This window comes from Oncorhynchus gorbuscha, linkage group LG18 (assembly GCF_021184085.1).
Source record: "Oncorhynchus gorbuscha isolate QuinsamMale2020 ecotype Even-year linkage group LG18, OgorEven_v1.0, whole genome shotgun sequence".
Lineage (NCBI taxonomy): Eukaryota > Metazoa > Chordata > Actinopteri > Salmoniformes > Salmonidae > Oncorhynchus > Oncorhynchus gorbuscha.
The window spans coordinates 19,850,930-19,874,409 of NC_060190.1; the positions used below are offsets into that span (position 1 = coordinate 19,850,930).

The 23,480-nt window shown below is 42.2% G+C and overlaps 1 protein-coding gene across 4 annotated transcripts in view; it reads left to right on the top strand.

Moving 5' to 3' along the window:
• The window catches only part of LOC124003073 (phosphofurin acidic cluster sorting protein 2-like), an 82,157-nt gene that overhangs the window by 13,597 nt on the left and 45,080 nt on the right, over positions 1-23,480 (top strand). The gene's annotated exons all lie outside the window — the stretch shown is intronic.

The following is a 23,480-nucleotide window of genomic DNA, read 5'->3' on the forward strand; positions in this document are numbered from 1 at the left end:
CCCTTGAACTTTGCGACCTTTTGCCAAATTTCAGGCTTCAAACATAAAGATATAAAACTGTATTTTTTTGTGAAGAATCAACAACAAGTGGGACACAATCATGAAGTAGAACGACATTTATTGGATATTTCAAACTTTTTTAACAAATCAAAAACTGAAAAATTGGGCGTGCAAAATTATTAATGTTAAAGAGCGCCACCTATAGAGGTTGATAAACCTCAAACTTTCATTAAAATTGACATACAATATACTGAATTAAAGCTACACTCGTTGTGAATCTATCCACCAAGTCAGATTTGTAAAATCCTTTTCGGCGAAAGCATGAGAAGCTATTATCTGATACCATGCACCCTCAAAATACTGCAACGTCACCTAACACGACAGATTTTGCGTTAGCCGGCGCAAACCAAAAACGCTGAAATAAAATATAAAACATTCATTACCTTTGACAAGCTTCTTTCTTGGCACTCCTAGATGTTCCATAAACATCATTTAGGGTCCTTTTCGATTAAATCGGTCCATATATAGCCTAGATATCGATCTAAGAATACTGTGTGATAAACGGAAAAAATTTGCGTTTCATAACGTAACGTCATTTTTTTAAATTCAAAAAGTCGACGATAAACTTTCACAAAACACTTCGAAATATTTTTGTAATGCAACTTTAGGTATTAGTACACGTTAATAAGCGATAAAATTCATCAGGAGGCGATGTAAATTCTTTAGCTATCCGTGTATAAAACATGTCCGTAGAGAGCTCGATCAAAACATCCGGTCGGAGACCGGAGGGAAGGAGTTCCCTTGATTCGGTTAGACCAAGAATCAATTGCGAATCAAATGATAAGACTCTAGACAACGTGTGGAAGCTGTAGGCACTGCAACCTCTGCCTACTTTAATTCGGTTCACTTTGAACAATTCCTTGAAGTCGCGGATGGATATTTTTTTCCATTTTCAGTGATCATATTTTCATGCACTTTTCAATGAAACGCACGTTCTGTTATAGTCACAGCCGTGATTTAACCAGTTTTAGAAACGTCTGAGTGTTTTCTATCCACACATACTAATCATATGCATATACTATATTCCTGGCATGAATAGCAGGGCGCTGAAATGTTGCGCGATTTTTAACAAAAAGCTGCGAAAAGCTGCTTGAATTCTCAACTTCCTTTGTAGTGATGTTGGACAGGCGGGTAGGTGCAGGTAGCGATCGGTTGAAGAGCATGCATTTAGTTTTACTTGTATTTAAGAGCAATTGGAGGCCACGGAAGGAGAGTTGTATGGCATTGAAGCTTGCTTGGAGGGTTGCTAACACAGTGTCCAAAGAAGGGCCGGAAGTATACAGAATGGTGTTGTCTGCGTAGAGGTGGATCAGAGACTCACCAGCAGCAAGAGCGACCTCATTGATGTATACATAGAAGAGAGTCGGTCCAAGAATTGAACTTTGTGGCACCCCCATAGAGACTGCCAGAGGTCCGGACAGCAGACCCTCCGATTTGACACACTGAACTCTATCAGAGAAGTAGTTGTTGAACCAGGCGAGGCAATCATTTGAGAAACCAAGGCTTGGATGTAACATTTCATGTAAACCCCGGTTTTCATCTCCATCGAAGTAGCGGTCCTTGTACCTGGCATCGAGCATGGTGGAGAAACAGTAAAGAGGCTCAGAGAGAATACCGCCGATTCGCTTATTCACAGCCTCAAGTACTTTTGTACGTTTTAACCCCATGGTCTCTGTCAAGGCGTTTCAATGCCATGACAGAGGGTATCACGTCTGCTGCAGACACAGTTGAGCTTATTTCTCGAGTCAGTTGTTCCAATTGGGCTAGGAGTGTGTTCATGTTTCCAAGTTTCAAACATGTTCTCAAATGCCATTGAAATGGCAGCAGCGGTATGAGAACCAGCACATTCTTGAACATGCAATACAGCTTTCTTTGGTATGAAATCCTCATCGACCCACTGTGCTGTCAGACTCAGCATGCTCATGGGACTGACATCGCTGGTCCAAATGTCAGTTGTGACGCCCATAGCAAGTAGCATAATAAATTATATTATCTTGGCATTAATGGGTTTCGCCTTTGAGTTGTCTCGCTGAAATTTTCTTACTCTTTCAAATGACTGCTAAACTTGAACTTGTTTGGTTGTTGGAAGCGTGGGCTTTTGTTCTGTGTAGTGCTGTATTTTTCGTGGCGTCAATACGCCATCTACTTATGTTATATATGTATGCACGTCAGCTTTGACATCGGTTTTGCACATTGACGTTAAAATAGATGATGTCGATGTTGGCCTTTTTAGCTAATTTTGGCCGATTCCAATATGCTCACCGATATATTGTGCATCCCTAGTAACCACCCTGATTAATCATTCAAATACTTTGATTAGTTGAATCAGCTGTATTGATTGATGGGAACAAAATCCTCCTCCCACATCAGCTGTGTGGACATGAATGGCCACCCCCTGCTTCATGATGCACCTATGAACACATACAGGGAATCACTTGAGATAGGCCTATGTCCGGTTTTGATCTCCACAGAGTAATAATCCATGTACAAGCCACCCCCATCTCCATTCAGGATGAAACATCCTGTCATCCATGTTTTTATTGAATCACTGGGGAGGGCAGGGTGAGAGGTCCATCGGGGGTTGCAGGGGGGTAAGCCTGACTTATGGAATGCTCTGTCTCACTGCGCTGATGGCAGGAAGCAGGATAAGCATGGGGAAATAGTGCATTCCAGTATCCCGGGCTTACTTACTTTTGAGTTCCGACCAGCCAGCCATTAGTGGCATTAGTGACGCTGTGTTTGTGTGTGTGCGCGTGCGTGCCAACCAACACAACAACACAGATTTCCCCAGCTGTCCAAACATTGTCAGGCTAGAAGTGCTGAGTGATCAATACTATCATCTGTTAACTAAAAACTGGCCTCGGATCAGTTTTGATGCCTATATGAAGGGACAGAAACAGACACATTGATACGAATGCTTGGCTCTGGTTTTAGGCCGGGGCTGTCAGACTCATGTCATTGTCATTGTGCTACCTTGTCCTGGACCTGTTGTTTTGGACTCTCTCTCTACTGCACCTGCTGTCTCTAACTCTGAATGATTGGCTATGAAAAGCCAACTTAAATTTACTCCTGAGGTGCTGATCTGTTGCACCCTCGACAACCACTGTAATTTTTATTATCTGACCCTGCTGGTCATCTATGAACGTTTGAACATCCTGGCCATGTTCTGTTATAATCTCCACCCGGCACAGCCAGAAGAGGACTGGCCACCCCTCAGAGCCTGGTTCCTCTCTAGGTTTCTTCCTAGGTTCTGGCCTTTCTAGGGAGTTTTTCCTAGCCACCGTGCTTCTACATCTGCATTGCTTACTGTTTGGGGTTTTAGACTGGGTTTCTGTACAGCACTTTGTGACATCAGCTGATGAAGAAGGGCTTTATAAATACATTTGATTGATTTGATTGATTCTGAAGCAGCAGTGTGGAATTGATGTGCTTAGTCTGTGGTCCGGTGGCTAAGGCCACAGATACAAACCCTCTCATTTGTTATCATTCCATCCGAGCCGTTAGAGCCAGGGCCATATTCTTTGAGGCAGAACGTTAAAAAAGAAGAAGATTTGCAACGGACAATAAAAATTACCGCTGCTTATAGGAGTCTGGGTAGTTCCATCCTGTTTCAGTATGTTTTCTTCCCTTTGGTGCCTAATGAAAACTGCACTGTTGAATTTTTTGCTGGGTTACCTATGTCTTCGGCTCGGAGTCCGGTCTTCATTGCGTGTTTAGAGCACTAAGCACAAAGGCAGGTAGGAAGCCACAGACTTGGGAGTGGGAAGAGCCACCATCTATCTATCTCGCCACGAAACCAGCCATCAAGCCTGGCAGTCAGTTACTTGAAGATGTTCATTCAAGCATTTCCTGTGCTACAGCAGACTTGTAGGAATTTATATAAAACCTGAATTCAACTCCTGCTATCTTCCTCCCCCAGCCAAAAACTATAACTAATGTTATCACTGCAGATGTTGTGCTTGAAATTTGTTTTAGTCCAACCCTATTCAAATACGCCAAATACTGCTACACTAAAGTTTGACCTAGCTTGTGTCACTTCCTGTTTGACTCACTTCCTGCCCTCGGGGTGGCACGGGCATGAGTTAGTAGTGAATGGGCCTGAAAGAGAGTGGCTGTGGCGTTAACTCTCTCTCAGCCACAAAACACACACACATACACACACAGTCTGTGATGACTCTGCTCTTGTTGTTTCATTCACATTTAGCTAGACTTGTCTCAGCAGTGCAGAACACAATGTTTCACTGCCGCAGGACATTTTATTTTACCTTTATTTAACTAAAGTGACTGTTCCACTGGATGTCATAAGGTGAATGCACCAATTTGTAAGTCGCTCTGGATAAGAGCGTCTGCTAAATGACTTAAATGTAATGTAAATGTAACTAGGCAAGTCAGTTAAGAACAAATTCTTATTTTCAATGACGGCCTAGAATAGTGGGTTAACTGCCGTGTTCAGGGGCAGAAAGACATATTTTTTCCTTGTTAGCTCGGGGATTCGATCTTGCAACCTTTCAGTTACTAGTCCAATGCTTTAACCTCTAGGCTACCTGCCACCCCATTCACCCATTGTTGTCTTAGCTCTCCCGATCAACACATGTGATTGCTTTATGCTTCTCTCTCTAATGCCAGTATGCCTTGTCTACTGCTGTTTCGGTTCGTTCTTATTGTTTTATTTCACTGTAGAGCCCCCAGTCCCGCTCAACATGCCTTAGATAGCTTGTTTGTCCCACTCCCCACACATGCAGAGATCTCACCTGGCTTAACTGGTGCCTCCAGAGATGCAACCTCTCTCATCGTCACTCAATGCCTAGGTTTACCTCCACTGTACTCACATCCTACCATACCCTTGTCTGTACGTTATGCCCTGAATCTATTCTACCATGCCCAGAAATCTGCTCATCTTATTCTCTGTTCCCAACGCACTACACGGCCAGTTCTTATAGCCTTTAGCCGTACCCTTATCCTACTCCTCCTCTGTTCCTCTAGTGATGTAGAGGTTAACCCAGGCCTTGTAGCCCCCAGTACTACACCTATTCCCCAGACGCTCTCATTTCTTGACTTATGTAACCATAAAAGCCTTGGTTTCATGCATGTTTACATCAGAAGCCGCCTCCCTAAATTTGTTAAATTCACTGCTTTAGCACACTCTGCCAACCCTGATGTCCTAGCCGTGTCTGAATCCTGGCTTAGGAAGGCCACCAGAAATGCTGAACTTTCCATCCCCAACTACAACATTTTCCGTCAAGATAGAACTGCCAAAGGGGGCGGAGTTGCAATCTACTGCAGAGAAGCCTGCAGAGTTCTGTCATACTATCCAGCACAAAAACATCATATGGCATACTGCATTAGCATCGAATAGCCCCCCAATATTAAACTTTTCAGGGAAGTCAAAAACCAATATACAAAGTCAGTTAGGAAAGCAAAGTCTAGCTTTTTCAAAAAGAAATTTGCATCCTGTAGCACTAATTCCAAAACATTTTGGGACACTGTGAAGTCCATGGAGAATAAGAGCACATCCTCCCAGCTACCCACTGCACTCAGGCTAGGAAACATTGTCACCACCTATAAATGTACGAGAATTTCATTAAGCATTTTTCTACAGCTGGCCATGCTTTTCACCTGGCTACCCCTACCTCCGACGACAGAAACTTGCCCAATCTCCCCACTTCTCCTTCACCCAAATGCAGATAGCTGATGTTCCGAAAGAGCTGCAAAATCTGGACCCCCTACAAATCAGCTGGGCAAGACAATCTGGAACCTCTCTTTCTAAAATTTCCTTGCTGCAATTGTTGCAACCCCTATTACTAGCCTGTTCGACCTCTCCTTCGTATCGTCTGAGATCCCTAAAGATTGGAAAGCTGCCGCGGTCATCCCCCTCTTCAAAGGGGGAGACACTCTAGACCCAAACTGTTACAGACCTATATCCATCCTGCCCTTCCTTTCTAAAGTCTTCGAAAGCCAAGTTAACAAACAGATCACTGACCATTTCGAATCCCACCGTACCTTATACACTATGCAATCTGGTTTCCGAGCTGGTCATGGGTGCACCTCAGCCATGCTCAAGGTCCTAAACGATATTACCACCATCGATAAAAGACAGTACTGCGAAGCCGTCTTCATCAACCTGGCCAAGGCTTTCGACTCTGTCAATCACCGCATTCTTATCGGCAGACTCAATAGCCTTGATTTCTCAAATGACTGCCTCCCCTGGTTCACCAGCTACTTCTCAGATAGAGTTCAGTGTGTCAAATTGGAGGGCCTGTTGTCCGGACCTCTGCTATCCTACCGATCCTAACTTTGACGATGTCATTTACAAAATAGCCTCCAACACTCTACTCAGCAAATTGGATGTAGTCTATCACAGTGCCATCCATTTTGTCACCAAAGCCCCATATACTACCCATCACTGTGACTTGTATGCTCTCGTTGGCTGGCCCTCGCTACATATTTGTCGCCAAATCCACTGGCTCCAGGTCATCTATAAGTATTTGCTTGGTAAAGCCCCGCCTTATCTCAGCTCACTGGTCACCATAGCAACACTGACCCGCGCACCCGCTCCAGCAGGTATATTTCACTGGTCATCCCCAAAGTCAACTCCTACTTTGGCCGCCTTTCCTTCCAGTTCTCTGCTGCCAATGACTGGAACGAATTGCAAAAATCACCGAAACTGGAGACTCATATCTCCCTCACTAACTTTAAACATCAGCTTTCAGAGCAGCTTACTGATCACTGCACCTGTACACAGCCCATCTGTAAATAGCACACCTAAGTACCTCATCCCCATATTGTTCTTTTTTTGTTCCTCTTTTGCACCCCAATATTTCTACTTGCACATCATCAACTGCACATCTATCACTCAAGTGTTAATGCTAAATTGTAATTATTTCACCACTATGGCCTATTTATTGCCTTACCTCCCTAATCGTACTACATTTGCACACTATGTATATAGATTTTTCTATTGTGTTATTGACTGTGCGTTTGTTTTTCCCATGTGTAAGTCTGTGTTGTTGTTTCTGTCGCACTGCTTTGCTTTATCTTGGCCAGGTCGCAGTTGTCAATGACAACTTGTTCTCAACTGGCCTACCTGGTTAAATAAAGGTTAAATAAAAAATAATAATATCCCTCCCAGCTATTGTTCTGTATGTCTCAATAAGGAAGATAGTGCTCCCATCTTTTCTTGGCGCTCGGCGCAGGCATTTCCTGTTGATTGCTCGGTTCCAACATAAATAGGCAGGCTGCTCAGTACCACACGGTTAGTCAAAGCAAGTAGCCATCCCATTCACAACATAACTATTTGTTTGCACTTTATATTGCAATACACTATTACATGTATTTTCAAATGATATGATAGCAATTGTTATCCAGGCAGTGATATTACCCTTTAAGTACAATTTTACCATAATATGACCTTAAGTGCCATTTCATAGTTACAGTTACAAAGTTTATAACCGGCTTGTGTACTTGCATTTAGTGCCAGAGATGACCCGTTTTCACTATGTTGACTCATTTATAAGTAATAAGCAATTGCATCATATTACTGCAATAGTAATGTGTAGTAAAGTGCAACCAAACCTGTCTTTCAACTTAACCCAAACAATAAAGTATCATGACACTATGCAAGACCCAAGTGCAGAAACAGGAGTTTGCAATTTAAGATATTTAATAAATCCAAAGGGAATAGGCAAGAGAATGGTCGTGGACAGGCAAAAGGTCATAACCAGATCAGAGTCCAGTAGGTACAGAGTGGCAGGCAGGCTCGGGGTTAGGGCAGGCAGAATGGTCAGGCAGGCTCGGGGTTAGGGACGGCAGAATGGTCAGGCAGGCTCGGGGTTAGGGCAGGCAGAATGTTTAGGCAGGCAGCTACAGAGTCCAGAACAGGCAAGGTTCAAAGCAGGGAGGACTAGAAAAAGGAGAAAAGGCAAAGCAGGAAAACGTGAAAAAACGCTGGTAGGCATGGACATACAAGACGAACTGGCACAGAGAGACAGGAAACACAGGGATAAATACACTGGGGAAAACAAGCGACGCCTGGATGGGGTGGAGACAATAACGAGGACAGGTGAAACAGATCAGGGTGTGACATAAAGGTGATGAAGCTGCTCTTAATGTGTCCGAGCTAGCATGTTTGGACTTGCTTTGGAAGGAATTGAGTAGTACATTTGCTCGTAAAGCTTGAAGAGTCATGGCCACCCCCTGTAAATGTCACAAGCTGAGGATTGTTGATATTGTGCCATGTCTGTGTGGCACGACCACAGGATTACACAACCCACAAGGCTGTGGGCATAATATAGGGCACAGCAGAGAGAGAGAGAGAGAGAGAGAGAGAGAGAGAGAGAGAGAGAGAGAGAGAGAGAGAGAGAGAGAGAGAGAGAGAGAGAGAGAGAGAGAGAGAGAGAGAGAGAGAGAGAGAGAGAGAGAGAGAGAGAGAGAGAGAGAGAGAGAGAGAGAGAGAGAAGTAGTTTGTAATCAAAAATGGATATGGTGCACACTCCTATTTATTTTTTTGCTGTGTCATCGGAGGTAATCAGACTATAGCCAATAGTCTTAGACGGCTTCCAACTTTGAAATATTCAAATGTAACCACATGAAATCACAGCAAGTGGGAGGGGATCGATCATAAAGGTTTGGGAAACACTGAGGTAATTGTCACTCATGGGTGGGTTGATTTGATTTTGATTTAATTAAATAATTTTAAAAAACACTTGTACAGCCACAACATAATCTAAAGGCATGACAATAACACAACCTTTAGCCGCAGATTTCACCAACATCCAAAAGTAGAATCCGACCAATTCAACGTCCAATCCTCTTCCTGACGGGAGGCGGGGAGATTAGGAGCCGTGTGTTTTTGTGTCCCTGTTTTGGTGCTGAAATGGGACGAGCTAGACCAATCATAGTTAATCTTCTTAAAGTCTTGAACAACTCGTCAGGAAGCAACCTGCTTCTCTCTCTAATGTGTCAAGGTACTTACAGAGAGATTAGCAACTTCACAGACAATGTATTGGGTCATGATCAAAGGCAGAAAGAATAGAAAGAAATTATATAATATTTTGGGAGCTACGATGTCCTCTTGACATTTGTCCCCTATTTTTCAGTAGAGTTGTGTGATGATATGTGTGCTTCATTCTGTCAAATGATTGCCTATACAAGTGTCTGTGTGTGTGTGTGTGTGTTTTTACTCCATATTCTGACCATATGTAAGCTTAATACAGTCAGTGGCAGTTAGTGCCATTTATGATGAGGGAGGACAATTTTTTTTTTCATGAGCATGGCCTTATTTCTATTATAGCATGTTGGATTACTGTCATTCATATTCCATTCACCCAGTTCAATGTAATATCGTAGTTTAGTCTGCTACATGATACACACATGTTCCCTATACCCATGATGAGGTTGCTACAACCTAGCCTATGAAGGAACGTTTACAACGTAAGTGCACACAGATCGAGGGAAACATTTGAGATAACAGACTGTGACATATTCAATACCGCCTTGCACACTCTTGCCTGCATATAGCTTATCTAGGATGTAATCATTCGTTTTATTGGACAAATTCAGGTATTTTTATACCAGTTTCGTTTACTAACGTTTAAGAAGTTTTTTCAACGGAATCAGCAGAATTAATACACCCCTGATCATAGCATCCATGTTGTATCCATTCTAGCTTCTATGCACCCTCCTCCTCTCACCTTTTTCCTTTGTTTATGGACTTCAATGACGTCCGTATGTGACCAGGCGAAAAAACCTTTCCAACTCACCACATTTTTAGATTTATTCTCTTATCCTTTTTTTGGGTGGACAACATGTCAAGCTGCAAGAGCTCTGATAGGTTGGAGGATGTCCTCCGGAAGTTGTCATAATTACTGTGTAAGTCTATGGAATGGGGTAAGAACCATGAGCCTCCTAGGTTTGTATTGAAGTCAATATACCAAGAGGAGGACGGAAGCTCTGGCTACACCATGGTGCTACCCTACAGTGCTGTTGAGGCTACTGTAGACCTTCATTGCAAAACAGTGTGTTTTAATCAATTATCTGGTGACATAGTTTTATCCAAAAAGGATACCTTTTTCTATGTTTTACCATTTTTATTTTTAGGAAATTCGCTGAGGAGAATGGTCCTCCCCTTCCTCCTCTGAGGAGCCTCCACTGAATATGATATATTCTAACTCTGTTTTACTTCTCCTTGAGACTCCCTTGGGGTGCAGAGAAGATTCAGCAAACACAATCTGAGCTGCTTTTTCAGCCAATCACAACCCTCCTCCCCACATCCTTCCAGTATTATCAGCCAATCAGAAACCTCCTCCCCATGTCCTTCCATTATTGTCAGCCTATCACATCCTCTCCACTGCCTTCCAGTATCATCAGCCAATCACAAACCTCCTCACGTCCTTCCATTATTTATAGCACCCCTCTAGTAATATGACATATGGGCACAATGTATGAATGGGCCACATAAAGACTCCCTTTGTGTGTGTATGTGCGCATGCACGTGCATTTGTGTTCTATTTTATAAAGCTTGCATGGATATGTCTGTGTGTACGTGGGTGACAGATCACTTCTTCAATCAGCCCCTTGTGTTCTGACTGCTCTGAATGCCCTTTCTCTTTTCTATACATCTGTGCTGCGACTCGGGGGGAAATACAGTAGTAAGGAGCAATTCTGCCACTGTCCTTTCGATAGTCATGGGGTGTTTTTCATGAATATGTGTGTGTGTGGGTGCGGGTTGGTGTGTGTGTATGCATATTGGGGCGGCAGGATAGCCTAGTTAGAGCGTTGGACGAGTAACCGGAAGGTTGCAAGTTCAAACCCCCGAGCTGACAAGGTACAAATCTATCGTTCTGCCCCTGAACAGGCATTTAACCCACTGTTCCTAGGCCTGACTTGCCTAGTGACTTGCCTAGTTAAATAAAGGTAAAATAAAAAAATATGAGTGCGTGTCTGTGTCTGTGGTGTATGTGTGGTAGTATGTGTTTGCATAAGGTCAGGGATATCACTCATTCACTGAGCCAAGTGCTGGGGGAAATACTACATTGAAAAGAACCACATAATGCATTGTAAAATTAAATACTATAGGACTCCATTAATGGCTTCATACAAGTCCGTATTTAAAAAAACACATGACTTTATCCGTGTGTATTGGGTTTTATGGTAGTGTTACTGTCTCTGTGCAGCCATACTGCACAGAGACATAAGGGCTGAATTCAAGCCTGCTGCATTTACATTATCCTTCATGAAGTTGTAATGCCATTAACATTTTCCAAATAGGAAGCCTAGATGTGTTGTTACTGTTAAGAAAAGGTGAGAGTACAATATAATAGCAGAAGAAAGGGTAGATAAGACTAAAGTGCAGTATATTACAGAACTAAGATGGTTCGATACAGAACCTTGCGGTACACTTCAGTCTGAAAGGGTTCAATACAGCAGCTTTTCTCAATTCATTATTTCTCTTAGTCACATATGCCACACACACACACACACACACACACATACACACACACACACACACACACACACACACACACACACACACACACACACACACACACACACACACACACACACACACACACACACACACACACACACACACACACACACACACACACACACACACACACACACACACACACACACACACACACACTGTAATTAAGTACAGCTTTTAGTTTTCCCATTAACCCAAACGTTTCCCCGGGGACAGAGACACTATCAATACCCGGGATAAGCCTTTATGTCTGGCTTTCTTTCTGCCCTGAATGCCACAACTTATCCCCAGTTAACAACCTTATGCCTTTAATAACTGATCCGGGATCAGTTTGACCTACCTTAATGTCAACCATTATTAGTAGTTCTGCCAATAACAACTGATGTGGGATCACCTCTCCCTACCCTAATATTAACCTTTGTCAGTTGTTCTGACTCAAACTTCTACTACAGTGGACTACATCAGGGTCACACAGAGTGTTTCTTGGTAGTCTTAAACAAATTTACTTTGAAACAAAAGTATATACCTCACACACGTGGTTATGGGCTTAACAAAAAGAAGACACCTGTAACATGTGAGATGTAGAGTTGAAATGTATTCAGTTAAGTTTGCATCCCAATTTTACACTTTATATACATCACAGAAGACCGAAATAAAACAAAACAGTTTGACACAGAAACACCGGATTTGTATTGTTTATTAATGATGAAATAATGAAAAATATGAATAACATTCCACCCATGAGGCCACTAGGTCATTTGACTGCAGGAAAGGGCTAAAACTGCTGATGCGGGGTCAGCATTGGCCTCAATCTCAGTCCTCCAAGTTTAAATATATATTTTTAAATAAATTAAATAGAAATATAGGACAAAACACACATCATGACAAGAGAGACAACACAACACTACATAAAGAGAGACCTAAGACAACAACATAGCATGGCAACAACACATGCCAACACAGCATGGTAGCAACACAACATGACAACAACATGGTAGCACCACAACATGGCAGCAGCACAACATGGTAGCATCACAAAACATGGTACAAACATTATTGGTGAGTCACTGTCTCTCACTGTTGTGCAACATGCACCAGGTGATCTAGTTACCGTATGGAATTCAGAAATAAATGTTTGCCAGCTAGACATCTTAGAACTATTAAGTTAACTGTCTAAAATATACTAAATACTCTGCAGTTTTGCATTTGGTTTGCTAATTTAGTAACTAGTTGTCTAACTAAGTGGTTAGCTTCTTCCAAAATCAATCTTCGCTTTCTGGAAACAGCAGAGAATCCCCTCCTGGATCAAGAGCCTTTCTGTCTAATATAAAGGTTTGAGCATTCAGCCATCTGTGAGTAGCATTTCTTTTGTTATTTGTAAAACTTTATTAGCTGGGATGTTAATCCTGAAAATTGTTTAGGTCATTGTTTAGGTCATGTAAACTGGTCATATCTGTGTACCCGTCGCAAGACCCACTGGTTGATGCTTATTTATAAAACCCTCTTAGGCCTCACTCCCCCCTATCTGAGATATCTACTGCAGCCCTCATCCTCCACATATAACACCTGTTCTGCCAGTCACATTCTGTTAAAGGTCCCGAAAGCACACACGTTCCTGGGTCGCTCGTCTTTTCAGTTTACTGCAGCTAACAACTGGATCGAGCTGCAACAAACACTAAAACTGGACAATTTTATCTATATCTCTTCATTCAAAGACTCAATCATGGACACTCTTACTGACAGTTGTGGCTGCTTTGCATGATGTATTTTTGTCTCTACCTTCTTTCCCTTTGTGCTGTTGTCTGTGCCCAATAATATTTGTACCATGTTTTGTGCTACTACCATGTTGTGTTGCTACCATGTTGTTGTCCTGTTGTGTTGCTGCCTTGCTATGTTGTTGTCTTAGGTCTCTCTTTATGTAGTGTTGTCTCTCTTGTCGGTGTGTGTTTTGTACTATAGTTATATTTTATTTTTAATCCCAGCCCGTCCCCGCAAGAGGCCTTTTGGTAGGCCGTCATTGTAAATAAGAATTTGTTCTTAACTGACTTGCCTAGTTAAATAGAGGGTTAAATAAAATACAAAAGAAATAGGTCAGAGCCCGTGGAAAATGTTTGCAATGCGCTCGTTAGCATTTAGTTAGCATTCTCTATGGCAGTCTCTAAACCTTCAGATTACAAATGCCTAGTGGGATTTGAAAATAGTGTCCCTTGTGTTCAGTGCTGGTATTACCAAATGTGGCACAAGGTCGGTATGAAGGTATGACAATCTGAATTACGCCCAAGCCTATTGTAGTGCTCCACCAGCTGCCATGTTAATAGTCCCAAGGGCATTAATCATTCTTTTGACAGATGCAACATGTGTTCCCTGTAGCTGATTGCTTAAAATTTGCGCATAATCCGTCATTTTACCTCAACACGTTTCCCCTCATCTCCAGGGAATTGGGGTTTGAGAGCACATGTTCTTCCTGTCATGCTAATGAAACACAATTCGTCGGAGGTGCAGTTTACCGTTACACTCCCCCTGTTTGTCCTTGGGTGCTGTCAAGCAAAGTGGACCTAATGGTGTTATGAGAAAATGGGTTTGGCATGAATACATTTTTTCTTTATTTTAGGGGGTAGTTCAGCTTTTTATTACTATGGAATACTGAAGTATAATTATATGCATTTCATAACATGCTGACCAGACCGGACGCGTCGCAAAATACATTTAGAAATCCAAGTTATTCAATTATTGCACCCACACTGCTCGCGTGCGCCAACGAGCGTCTGCGACGCCAAGGGCTAAAATAGAACTCATTCCTATTTCTGACGCAGATCGCGTCGAAAGTCCTACCTCTCACATCTCCTCATTGGTTTATAGAAGCAGGTACCCAGGTGCATCTCCTCATTGTTTATACCCACGTGGGTGATTGAAAGACGAACTGTTTTGCCGGTAGTCGTGGTAATACAATGAAAGTTTAGATGGATCACCATATAAAATAAACGATGAAAAGGCCTGGTAGGAGGAGAGATGACTAGAAACGATTTGGTTGGTCATTTTATGTGTGGATTAATTGTCGGAGTAGAGGTCCTTGTGCATTTCAGGTAAAATAACAACTCAATGTTTATATCCCAGGACAAATTAGCTAGCAACAGCAAACTGTAGCTAAATAGGAAATGGCAAATTAACGTTAGGACAAATTAGCAAGTGCAAATAGGACAACTAGCTAAATTGCCATACATGTTTAATGCTTTTCGACCTGTCCCCAAATTAATGCATGTCGTGATCGCGTTTGGTGTGGGGGGGGGGGGGATTTATTTATGCATGATAGCGCACGCGCACAGTCGGTTTGGGTTCTGTATTAGTGTCAAAGGCTTTTATTTACAATTACATGAAGTTGATGCAAAGAGTCAATATTTGCAGTGTTGACCCTAATTTTTCAAGACCTCTGCAATCCGCCCTGGCATGCTGTCAATTCACTTCTGGGCCATCCTGACTGATGGCAGCCCATTCTTGCATAATCAATGCTTAGAGTTTGTCAGAATTTGTGGGTTTTTGTTTGTCCACCCGCCTCTAGAGGATTGACCACAAGTTCTCAATAGGATTAAGGTCTGGGCGGTTTCCTGGCCATGGACCCAAAATATTGGTATTTTGTTCCCGAGCCACTGAGTTATCACTTTTGCCTTATGGCAAGGTCCATCATGCTGGAAAAGGTATTGTTCGTCACCAAACTGTTCCTGGATGGTTGGGAGAAGTTGCTCTCAGAGGATGTGTTGGTACCATTCTTTATTCATGGCTGTGTTCTTAGGCAAAATAGTGAGTTAGCCCACTCTCTTGGCTGAGAAGCAACCCCACACATGAGTGGTCTCAGGATGCTTTACTGTTGGCATGAGACAGAACTGATGGTAGCACTCACCTTATCTTCTCCGGACAAGCTTTTTTTCCAGATGCCCCAAACAATCGGAAAGGGGATTCATCAGAGAAAATGACTTTACCCCAGTCCTCAGCAGTCCAATCCCTGTACCTTTTGCAGAATATCAGTCTGTCCCTGATGTTTTTCCTGGAGAGAAGTGGCTTCTTTGCTGCCCTTCTTGACACCAGGCCATTCTCCAAAAGTCTTCGCCTCACTGTGCGTGCAGATGCACTCACACCTGCCTGCTGCCATTCCTGAGCAAGCTCTGTACTGGTCGTGCCCCGATCCCGCAGCTGAATCAACTTTAGGAGAAGGTCCTGGCACTTGCTGGAATTTCTTGGGCACCCTGAAGCCTTCTTCACAACAATTGAACCGCTCTCCTTGAAGTTCTTGATGATCCGATAAATGGTTGATTTAGGTGCAATCTTATATATCAAATCAAATTGATTTATATAGCCATTCTTACATCAGCTGATATATCAAAGTGATGTACAGAAACCCAGCCTAAAATCCCAAACAGCAAGAAATGCAGGTGTAGAAGCACGGTGGCTAGGAAAAACTCCCTAGAAAGGCCAGAACCTAGGAAGAAACCTAGAGAGGAACCAGGCTATGAGGGGTGGCCAGTCCTCTTCTGGCTGTGCCGGGTGGAGATTACAACAGAACATGGCCAAGATGTTCAAATTTTCATAAATGACCAGCATGGTCAAATGATAATGATCACAGTAGTTGTTGAGGGTGCAACAAGTCAGCATCTCTGGAGTAATTGTCAGTTGGCAATATCCTTGCCTGTGTAGCCCTTTTTGTGCAAACAATGATGACAGCACGTGTTTCCTTGCAGGTAACCATGGTTGACAGAGGAGGATTCCATGCACCACCCTCATTTTTAAGCTTCCAGTCTGTTATTCGAACTCAATCAGCATGACAGAGTGATCTCCAGCCTTGTCCTCTTCAACACTGACATCTTTGTTAACGAGATAATCACTGACATGATGTCAGCTGTTCCTTTTGTGTCAGGGCTGAAATGCAGTGGAAATGTTTTTGGGGGATTCAGTTAAATTGCATGGTAAAGAGGGACTTTGCAATTAATTGCAATTCATCCGATCACTCTTCATAACATTATGGACTATATGCAAATTGACATTATACAAACTGAGGCAGCAGACTTTGTGAAAATTACTATTTGTGTCATTCTCAAAACTTTTGGCCACGACTGTGTATGGATATATAAAAAAAATATAACATTAAAAAAAAAAATATATATATATATATATATACACACACACAGCAAAAAAATAAACATCCCTTTTTCAGGACCCTGTCTTTCAAAGATAATTCGTAAAAATCGTAAAAATAACTTAACAGATCTTCACTGTAAAGGGTTTAAACACTGTTTCCCATGCTTGTTCAATGAACCATAAACAATTAATTAACATGCATCTATGGAACGGTCGTTAAGACACTAACAGCTTACAGATGGTAGACAATTAAGGTCATAGTTATGTAAACTTAGGACACAAAAGAGACCATACTACTGACTCTGAAAAACACCAAAAGAAAGATGCCCAGGGTCCCTGCTCATCTGCGTGAATGTGCCTTAGGCATGCTGCAAGGAGGCATGAGGACTGCAGATGTGGCCACGGCAATAACTTGTAATGTTCGTACTGTGAGACGCCTAAGACAGCGCTACAGGGAAACAGGATGGACAGCTGAAGATCCTCGCAGTGGCAGACCACGTGTAACGACACCTGCACATGATCGGTACATCCGAACATTACACCTGCGGGACAGGTACAGGATGGCAACAACAACTGCCCGAGTTACACCAGGAACACACAATCCCTCCATCAGTGCTGACAGTCTGCAATAGGCTGAGAGAGGTTGGACTGGGGGATTGTAGGCCTGTTGTAAGGCAGGTCCTCACCAGACATCACCGGCATCAACGTTGCCTATGGGCACAAACCCACCGTCGCTGGACCAGACAGGACTGGCAAAAAGTCCTCTTCACTGATGAGTCGCGGTTTTGTCTCACCCGTGGTGAAGGTCAGTTTCGCGTTTATCGTCAAAGAAATGAGCATTACACCGAGGCCTGTACTCAGGAGTGAGGTCGATTTGGAGTTGGAGGGTCCGTCATGGGTGGTGTGTCACAGCATCATCGGACTGAGCTTGTTGTCATTGCAGGCAATCTCAATGCTGTGCGTTACAGGGAAGACATCCTCCTCCCGTATGTGGTATCCTTCCTACAGGCTCATCCTGTCATGACCCTCCAGCATGACAATGCCACCAGCCATACTACTCATTCTGTGCGTGATTTCCTGCAAGACAGGAATATCAGTGTTCTGCCATGTCCAGCGAAGAGCCCGGATCTCAATCCCATTGAGCACGTCTGGGACCTAATGGATTGGAGGGTGAGGGCTAGGCCCATTCCCCCGATAAATGTTTGGGAACTTGCAGGTGACTTGGTGGAAGAGTGGGGTAACATCTCACAGCAAGAACTGGCAAATCTGGTGCAGTCCATGAGGAGGAGATGCACTGCAGTACTTAATGCAGATGGTAGCCACACCAGATACTGACTTTTACTTTTGATTTTTACCCCTCCCCCCTTTGTTCAGGGACACATTATTCCATTTGTGTTAGTCACATGTCTGTGGAACTTGTTCAGTTTATATATCAGTTGTTGAATCTTGTTATGTTCATACAAATATTTACACATGTTAAGTTTGCTGAAAATAAATGTAGTTGACAGTGAGGGGCGTTTCTTTTTTTTTGCTGAGTTTATATATAAATACAGTTGAAGTCAGAAGTTTACATACACTTAGGTTGGAGTCATTAAAACTCTTTTTTTTCAACCACTCTCAAGACATCAGTCAGGAAGTTAAAGCTTGGTTGCAAATGGGTCTACCATATGGAGAATGACCCCAAGCATACTTCCAAAGTTGTGGCAAAATGGCTTAAGGACAACAAAGTCAAGGTATTGGAGTGGCCATCACAAAGCCCTGACCTCAATCCCATAGAAAATTTGTGGGCAGAACTGAAAAAGCGTGTGCGAGCAAGGAGGCCTCTTGCGATGATCTACGGTCCGGAGGTCCCGGCAACGATCTCTGGACCGGAGACGCCACCAAAGTGGGGGGAGCCTAAAGCGGGGCGGGTTCTGCGTTCCGCACCGGAGCCCCCACCGAGAGTAGATGCCCACCCGTACCGGGGGGGGGGGTCCTTATTTATTCTCTGTTTGGTTAGGTCAGGGTGTGACTCAGGTGGGAGAATCTATGTTTTCTATTTCTTTGTTGTTTTGTTGTGTGGTTCCCAATCAGAGGCAGCTGTCTATCGTTGTCTCTGATTGGGGATCATATACTGTATACGTTGTCATTTTCCATTTGGGTTTTGTGGGGAGTCGTTTTCCGTTTAGTATCTCTGTGCCTGACGGATCTGTTCACTTTCGTTTGTATTCGTTATTTTTGTTTGAGTGATTCTTGACAGTAAAGATCATGAACACTTTGCACGCTGCACTTTGGTCCACTCTTCCTTAGGACGACGAGCATTACATTAAAATACTTTGCTTCTTCTTTCAAAATATCGTTTAGTGAATCATCATTGACTCCATAATTTGCAACAAATCAAATAATTTGCAAGTAAATCATTTTTGGTAGCATTTTTATGTCGAAGATAGAAAAAATCATTTGATGCATTTATGCCCATATTCCATCAAATTCGCTTTCTTGTATAATATATTGCCCTTGATCTATCTTGAATATGTTCCTCCATTTATTTTTTCTATGGTACTGTGATAGTTTTAGTGTACTGGCCTCTGTGTTGGAATGTCCAGACATTTCAATCTCCCTCCCCCAACCCTCTCTTTTCATCTCTGTCCATCGAGGCCCCCTCCCCCTGTCTCTCGCTCTCTCTGCCTCTGTCCTTCCGATGAATGGCCGGTACAGAATGCTTTCAATCAGGTGGTCTGGCTTTGTGCTGAGTTAGCGCAAAGTTTTCTCCATGACTGCATCCGAACATTCCAGCCCATTTGTGTCCATGTGTGTTTGTGTGCATCTCTTTGAGTGCGTTTCTGTATTTGTGTTTGTATGGTCTGCCTGTGAGCGCGTGCATGTCTCTTGTTGTGTGTGTGTGCTGTCAGTGCTGGATGTTGGCCTGTTTGTGTGTGCCTGTCAACTACACTCTAGACGAGTCCAAATTCTCAAAGACAGAGACTGTGACCCCAACTTCCCCGCGGTTGTGTGTGTGTGTGGTGGAGGGGATAGGGGTCAGAGGATGTGTGTTTTTTGGTGTAAGTCTTTTTTTTGCGTGTGTAAGTGTCTGTGTGCATGGAAAATTGGAAAGTGAATGTTTTTCTACTCTGCTGACCAAGGTTGCCACCCCGTCACAGAGAGTGTGAGAGAGAGTGAAAAGGGGAAAGAAAACACATTCATTCAACCCCAGCTCTACTTTCTCCTCCAAATGCACTAGATTGGAAGAATAGGAGCTGTCTCTAGCTTCCTGTATGACTCATACTCTGGCAATGTAGTACTTCGATAGAGTCTACATCCCAAATGGCACCTTATTCCCTATTTAGTGCACTAATTTTGCCCAGGGCCCATAGTGCACTTTAGAGAATAGGCTGCCATTTCGGGCGCACTTACAGTCTGAGGGGAAAACGAAGAGCTCAGGGCCACTGTGAGATTTTAATGAAGCTCACAGCAGCACTCCTATTCAGAGCTGAACTGACAATACAATATCCGTTTTGTTTCCTGCTTTTTTGTCATGTTTTCATGTGGCTGCCTACATACATTGGTTTCATGGTCTCCTGACAAAGACCTATTGCAGTTTTGAAATGTTGTAATAATTAAAAAGATATCTATTCGGAGCATGCAGATGGTGTGCAGATGTTTTTTATTTTCTACCTTGTTTTCATACATTTGAGGTTCAATGGTTCACTGCCTCCCGTTTGTTTGTGTTGTGTTAATGTTGCTAGACTCACAAGCAGTGTCTTTTATATTTCCTTATGGAAATAAGCTGAACTGACAATACAATGATTATTTGATTATTTCCATCAATCCAGTAGCTTTTTAACCAATAATCAACAATCTGGCACGAGCGCCTATGTCTATTGGATAAATAAAGTTTTGCCAGTACCCACTTTTAATAAAACCTTAAGATTTATTAGCAATATATACATTCAAAATCCTAAGCATTATAGGCATTTTTTTATCATTTAGAAATTCAAGATATGGATTCATAACCATTTATTAATGAACAGTACTATATTGTATTAAGCCTATGTAAGCCTACGATCCAATAGCATATCTTCTCCTTGAGCTCTTAGATTAATGATAGATAACTAATTCGGTCTCTATACAGGGTTTGATACTGCGACCAAAACAGTCGCATTTGCGACCGTTTTACTTGGCATTGCTACACACATTTTTAAATGATCGCAAGGGTGCCAGGGCTTCAAATGGACCTGGCCACGTTAGTTTTCGTTTCACAGTTTGCTTTTTATTTTTGATTACCATGATTTATTCGAACAGTAATGTGCAATTTACCAAACAATATAACAACTTTCTGAAGAGGAAACAGCATGGGAATGCCCCTGTCTGTGTGTGTGCAGTGCACGTAGGGCCTATGTCTACCACTTTGTGTAGTCTTTAGTGATGCTAATGATAGCTTAACTGTGGTCGAGGAGATAGAAATATAAGTAAAATGTCACTACAAAGTAGCCTATTCCTACCTGGCAGAACCATTATTATTTGCATCAATCCAGTGGCCTTTTGTTTTGAAAACAGTGCTTGAGGTGTCACTACAGGCACCTTGATTCGAATCCAGGCTGTATCACAACCGTCCATGATTGGGAGTCCCATAGGGCGGTGCACAATTGGCCCGGCTTCGTCCGAGTTTGGCCGGTGTAGGCCGGCATTGTAAATGAGAATTTGTTCTTAACCTCTCAACAGCCAGTGAAACTGCAGGGCGCCAAATTCAAAACAACAGAAATCCCATAATTAAAATTCCTCAAACGTAGAAGTATTTTACACCATTTTAAAGATAAAATTCTCGTTAATCCAACCACAGTGTCCGATTTCAAAAACGCTTTTTGGCGAAAGCAGAACATATCGTTATGTTAGGTCAGAGCCAAGTCACAGAAAGCATTCAGCCATTTTCCAACCAAAGAGTGGAATCACAAAAAGCAGAAATATAGATCAAATGAATCACTAACTTTTGATGCTCTTCATCAGATGACACTCATAGCACTTCATGTTACACAATACATGTATGTTTTGTTCGGTAAAGTTCATATTTATACCCAAAAATCTGAGTTTACATTGGCGTGTTACGTTCAGTAGTTCCAAAACATCCGGTGATTTTTGCAGAGAGCCACATCAAGTTACAGAAATGCTCATAATAAATGTTGATGAAAATACAAGAATTATGCACAGAATTATAGATACACTTCTCCTTAATGCAACCGCTGTGTCAGATTTTTTTTTTTTTTTACCAAAAAAGCATAATCTGAGTACGGCGCTCAGACGACAAAATCAAGCCAAACAGATTTCCGCCATGTTAAGAGTCAACAGATGTCAGAATATCATGATAAATAATCCCTTACCTTTGATGATCTTCATCAGAATACACTCCCAGGTCCACAATAAATGCTTGTTCTGTTCGATAATGTCCATCATTGTTGGCGAGTTCAGTACACAATCTAAACTCACCAAGCATGTTCACTAGTTTCAGATGAAAAGTCAAAAAAAGTTCCATTACAGTCCGTAGCAACATGTCAAACAATGTTTAGAATCAATCTTTAGGGTGTTTTAACATAAATCTTCAGTAATTTTCCAACCGGACAATTCCTTTGTCTGTAGAAATGACCTTTCACCTTTCACGTGAGCGTGCCAGACCGAGGCTGTGGCACTCTGCCAGACCACTCACTCAAAGAGCTCTTATGAGCCCCTTCTTTAGAGTAGAATCCTCAAAACAGTTTCTAAATACTGTTGACATCTAGTGGAAGCCTTAGGAAGTGAAACATAACTAATATCCCACTGTATCTTCAATAGGGGCTGAGTTGAAAAACTACAAACCTCAGATTTCCCACTTCCTGGTTGGATTTCTTCTCAGGTTTTTGCCATATGAGTTATGTTATACTCACAGACATCATTCAAACAGTTTTAGAAACGTGAGTGTTTTCTATCCAAATCTACTAATTATATGCATATTCTAGCTTTTACGGCTGAGTAGCAGGCAGCTTAATTTGGACACGTTTTTCATCCAAAATTCCCAATACTGCCCCATACCCCAAATAAGTTAACTGACTTGCCTAGTTAAATAAAAGTTCAATAAAAATGTTATAAAATACTACACTTCCCCTAAAGTAAATTGAATTAAATTGCCAAAATGATTTACCCTAATTAGCCTACTCCTGTCTATACAAAAACAAATAAAATAATTCAAAATAGGCTACTAGACCAGAACGCATGATTTGGCCACAGATGATAATTGGCTTCTAAAACAAAAGCTGTGGATTGTTTAAATCGCATTTACTAAAGTCGAAATAGCCCGTCATTTGAGCAGTGTGTACGGCAAATACCCTGGTTTTATGCAAATACCACATAGATTGTTGAGTTGTGACTGTCAGTGAAAAGTAGAGATGCCCAGCCAGGTGTATCGCAATATTTTATCATAGTTGGGAAAGCAAATGGCTATTCTGTCCTACCAAGCAAAAAGGCAGTAACTGCTCATAGCGCAGAACTGAGAAAAATGTTTTTTTTATTTACCTTGGTTTCACTGTAACTTTATGCAGTTGCTGCTAACATGACCTCCATTTTCTCCAAAACACAATACAATAGAGGCAGGATACTTGTTCACATGATTAAGCATCTATTTAATGTAGCAAAAATGACATGAGCTAATTTCCAACCAATATTGCTGTAAAGAGAAGACAATGAAAAGACTCATCTGTCGTTGAAAGTTATCAACATTCTTAACTTAAATGTTTGAACTGTATAGCCTATCTTATTGGCACCAGCGGAGAGCATTGGTGTGTGCACATTCACTCTTTATCAT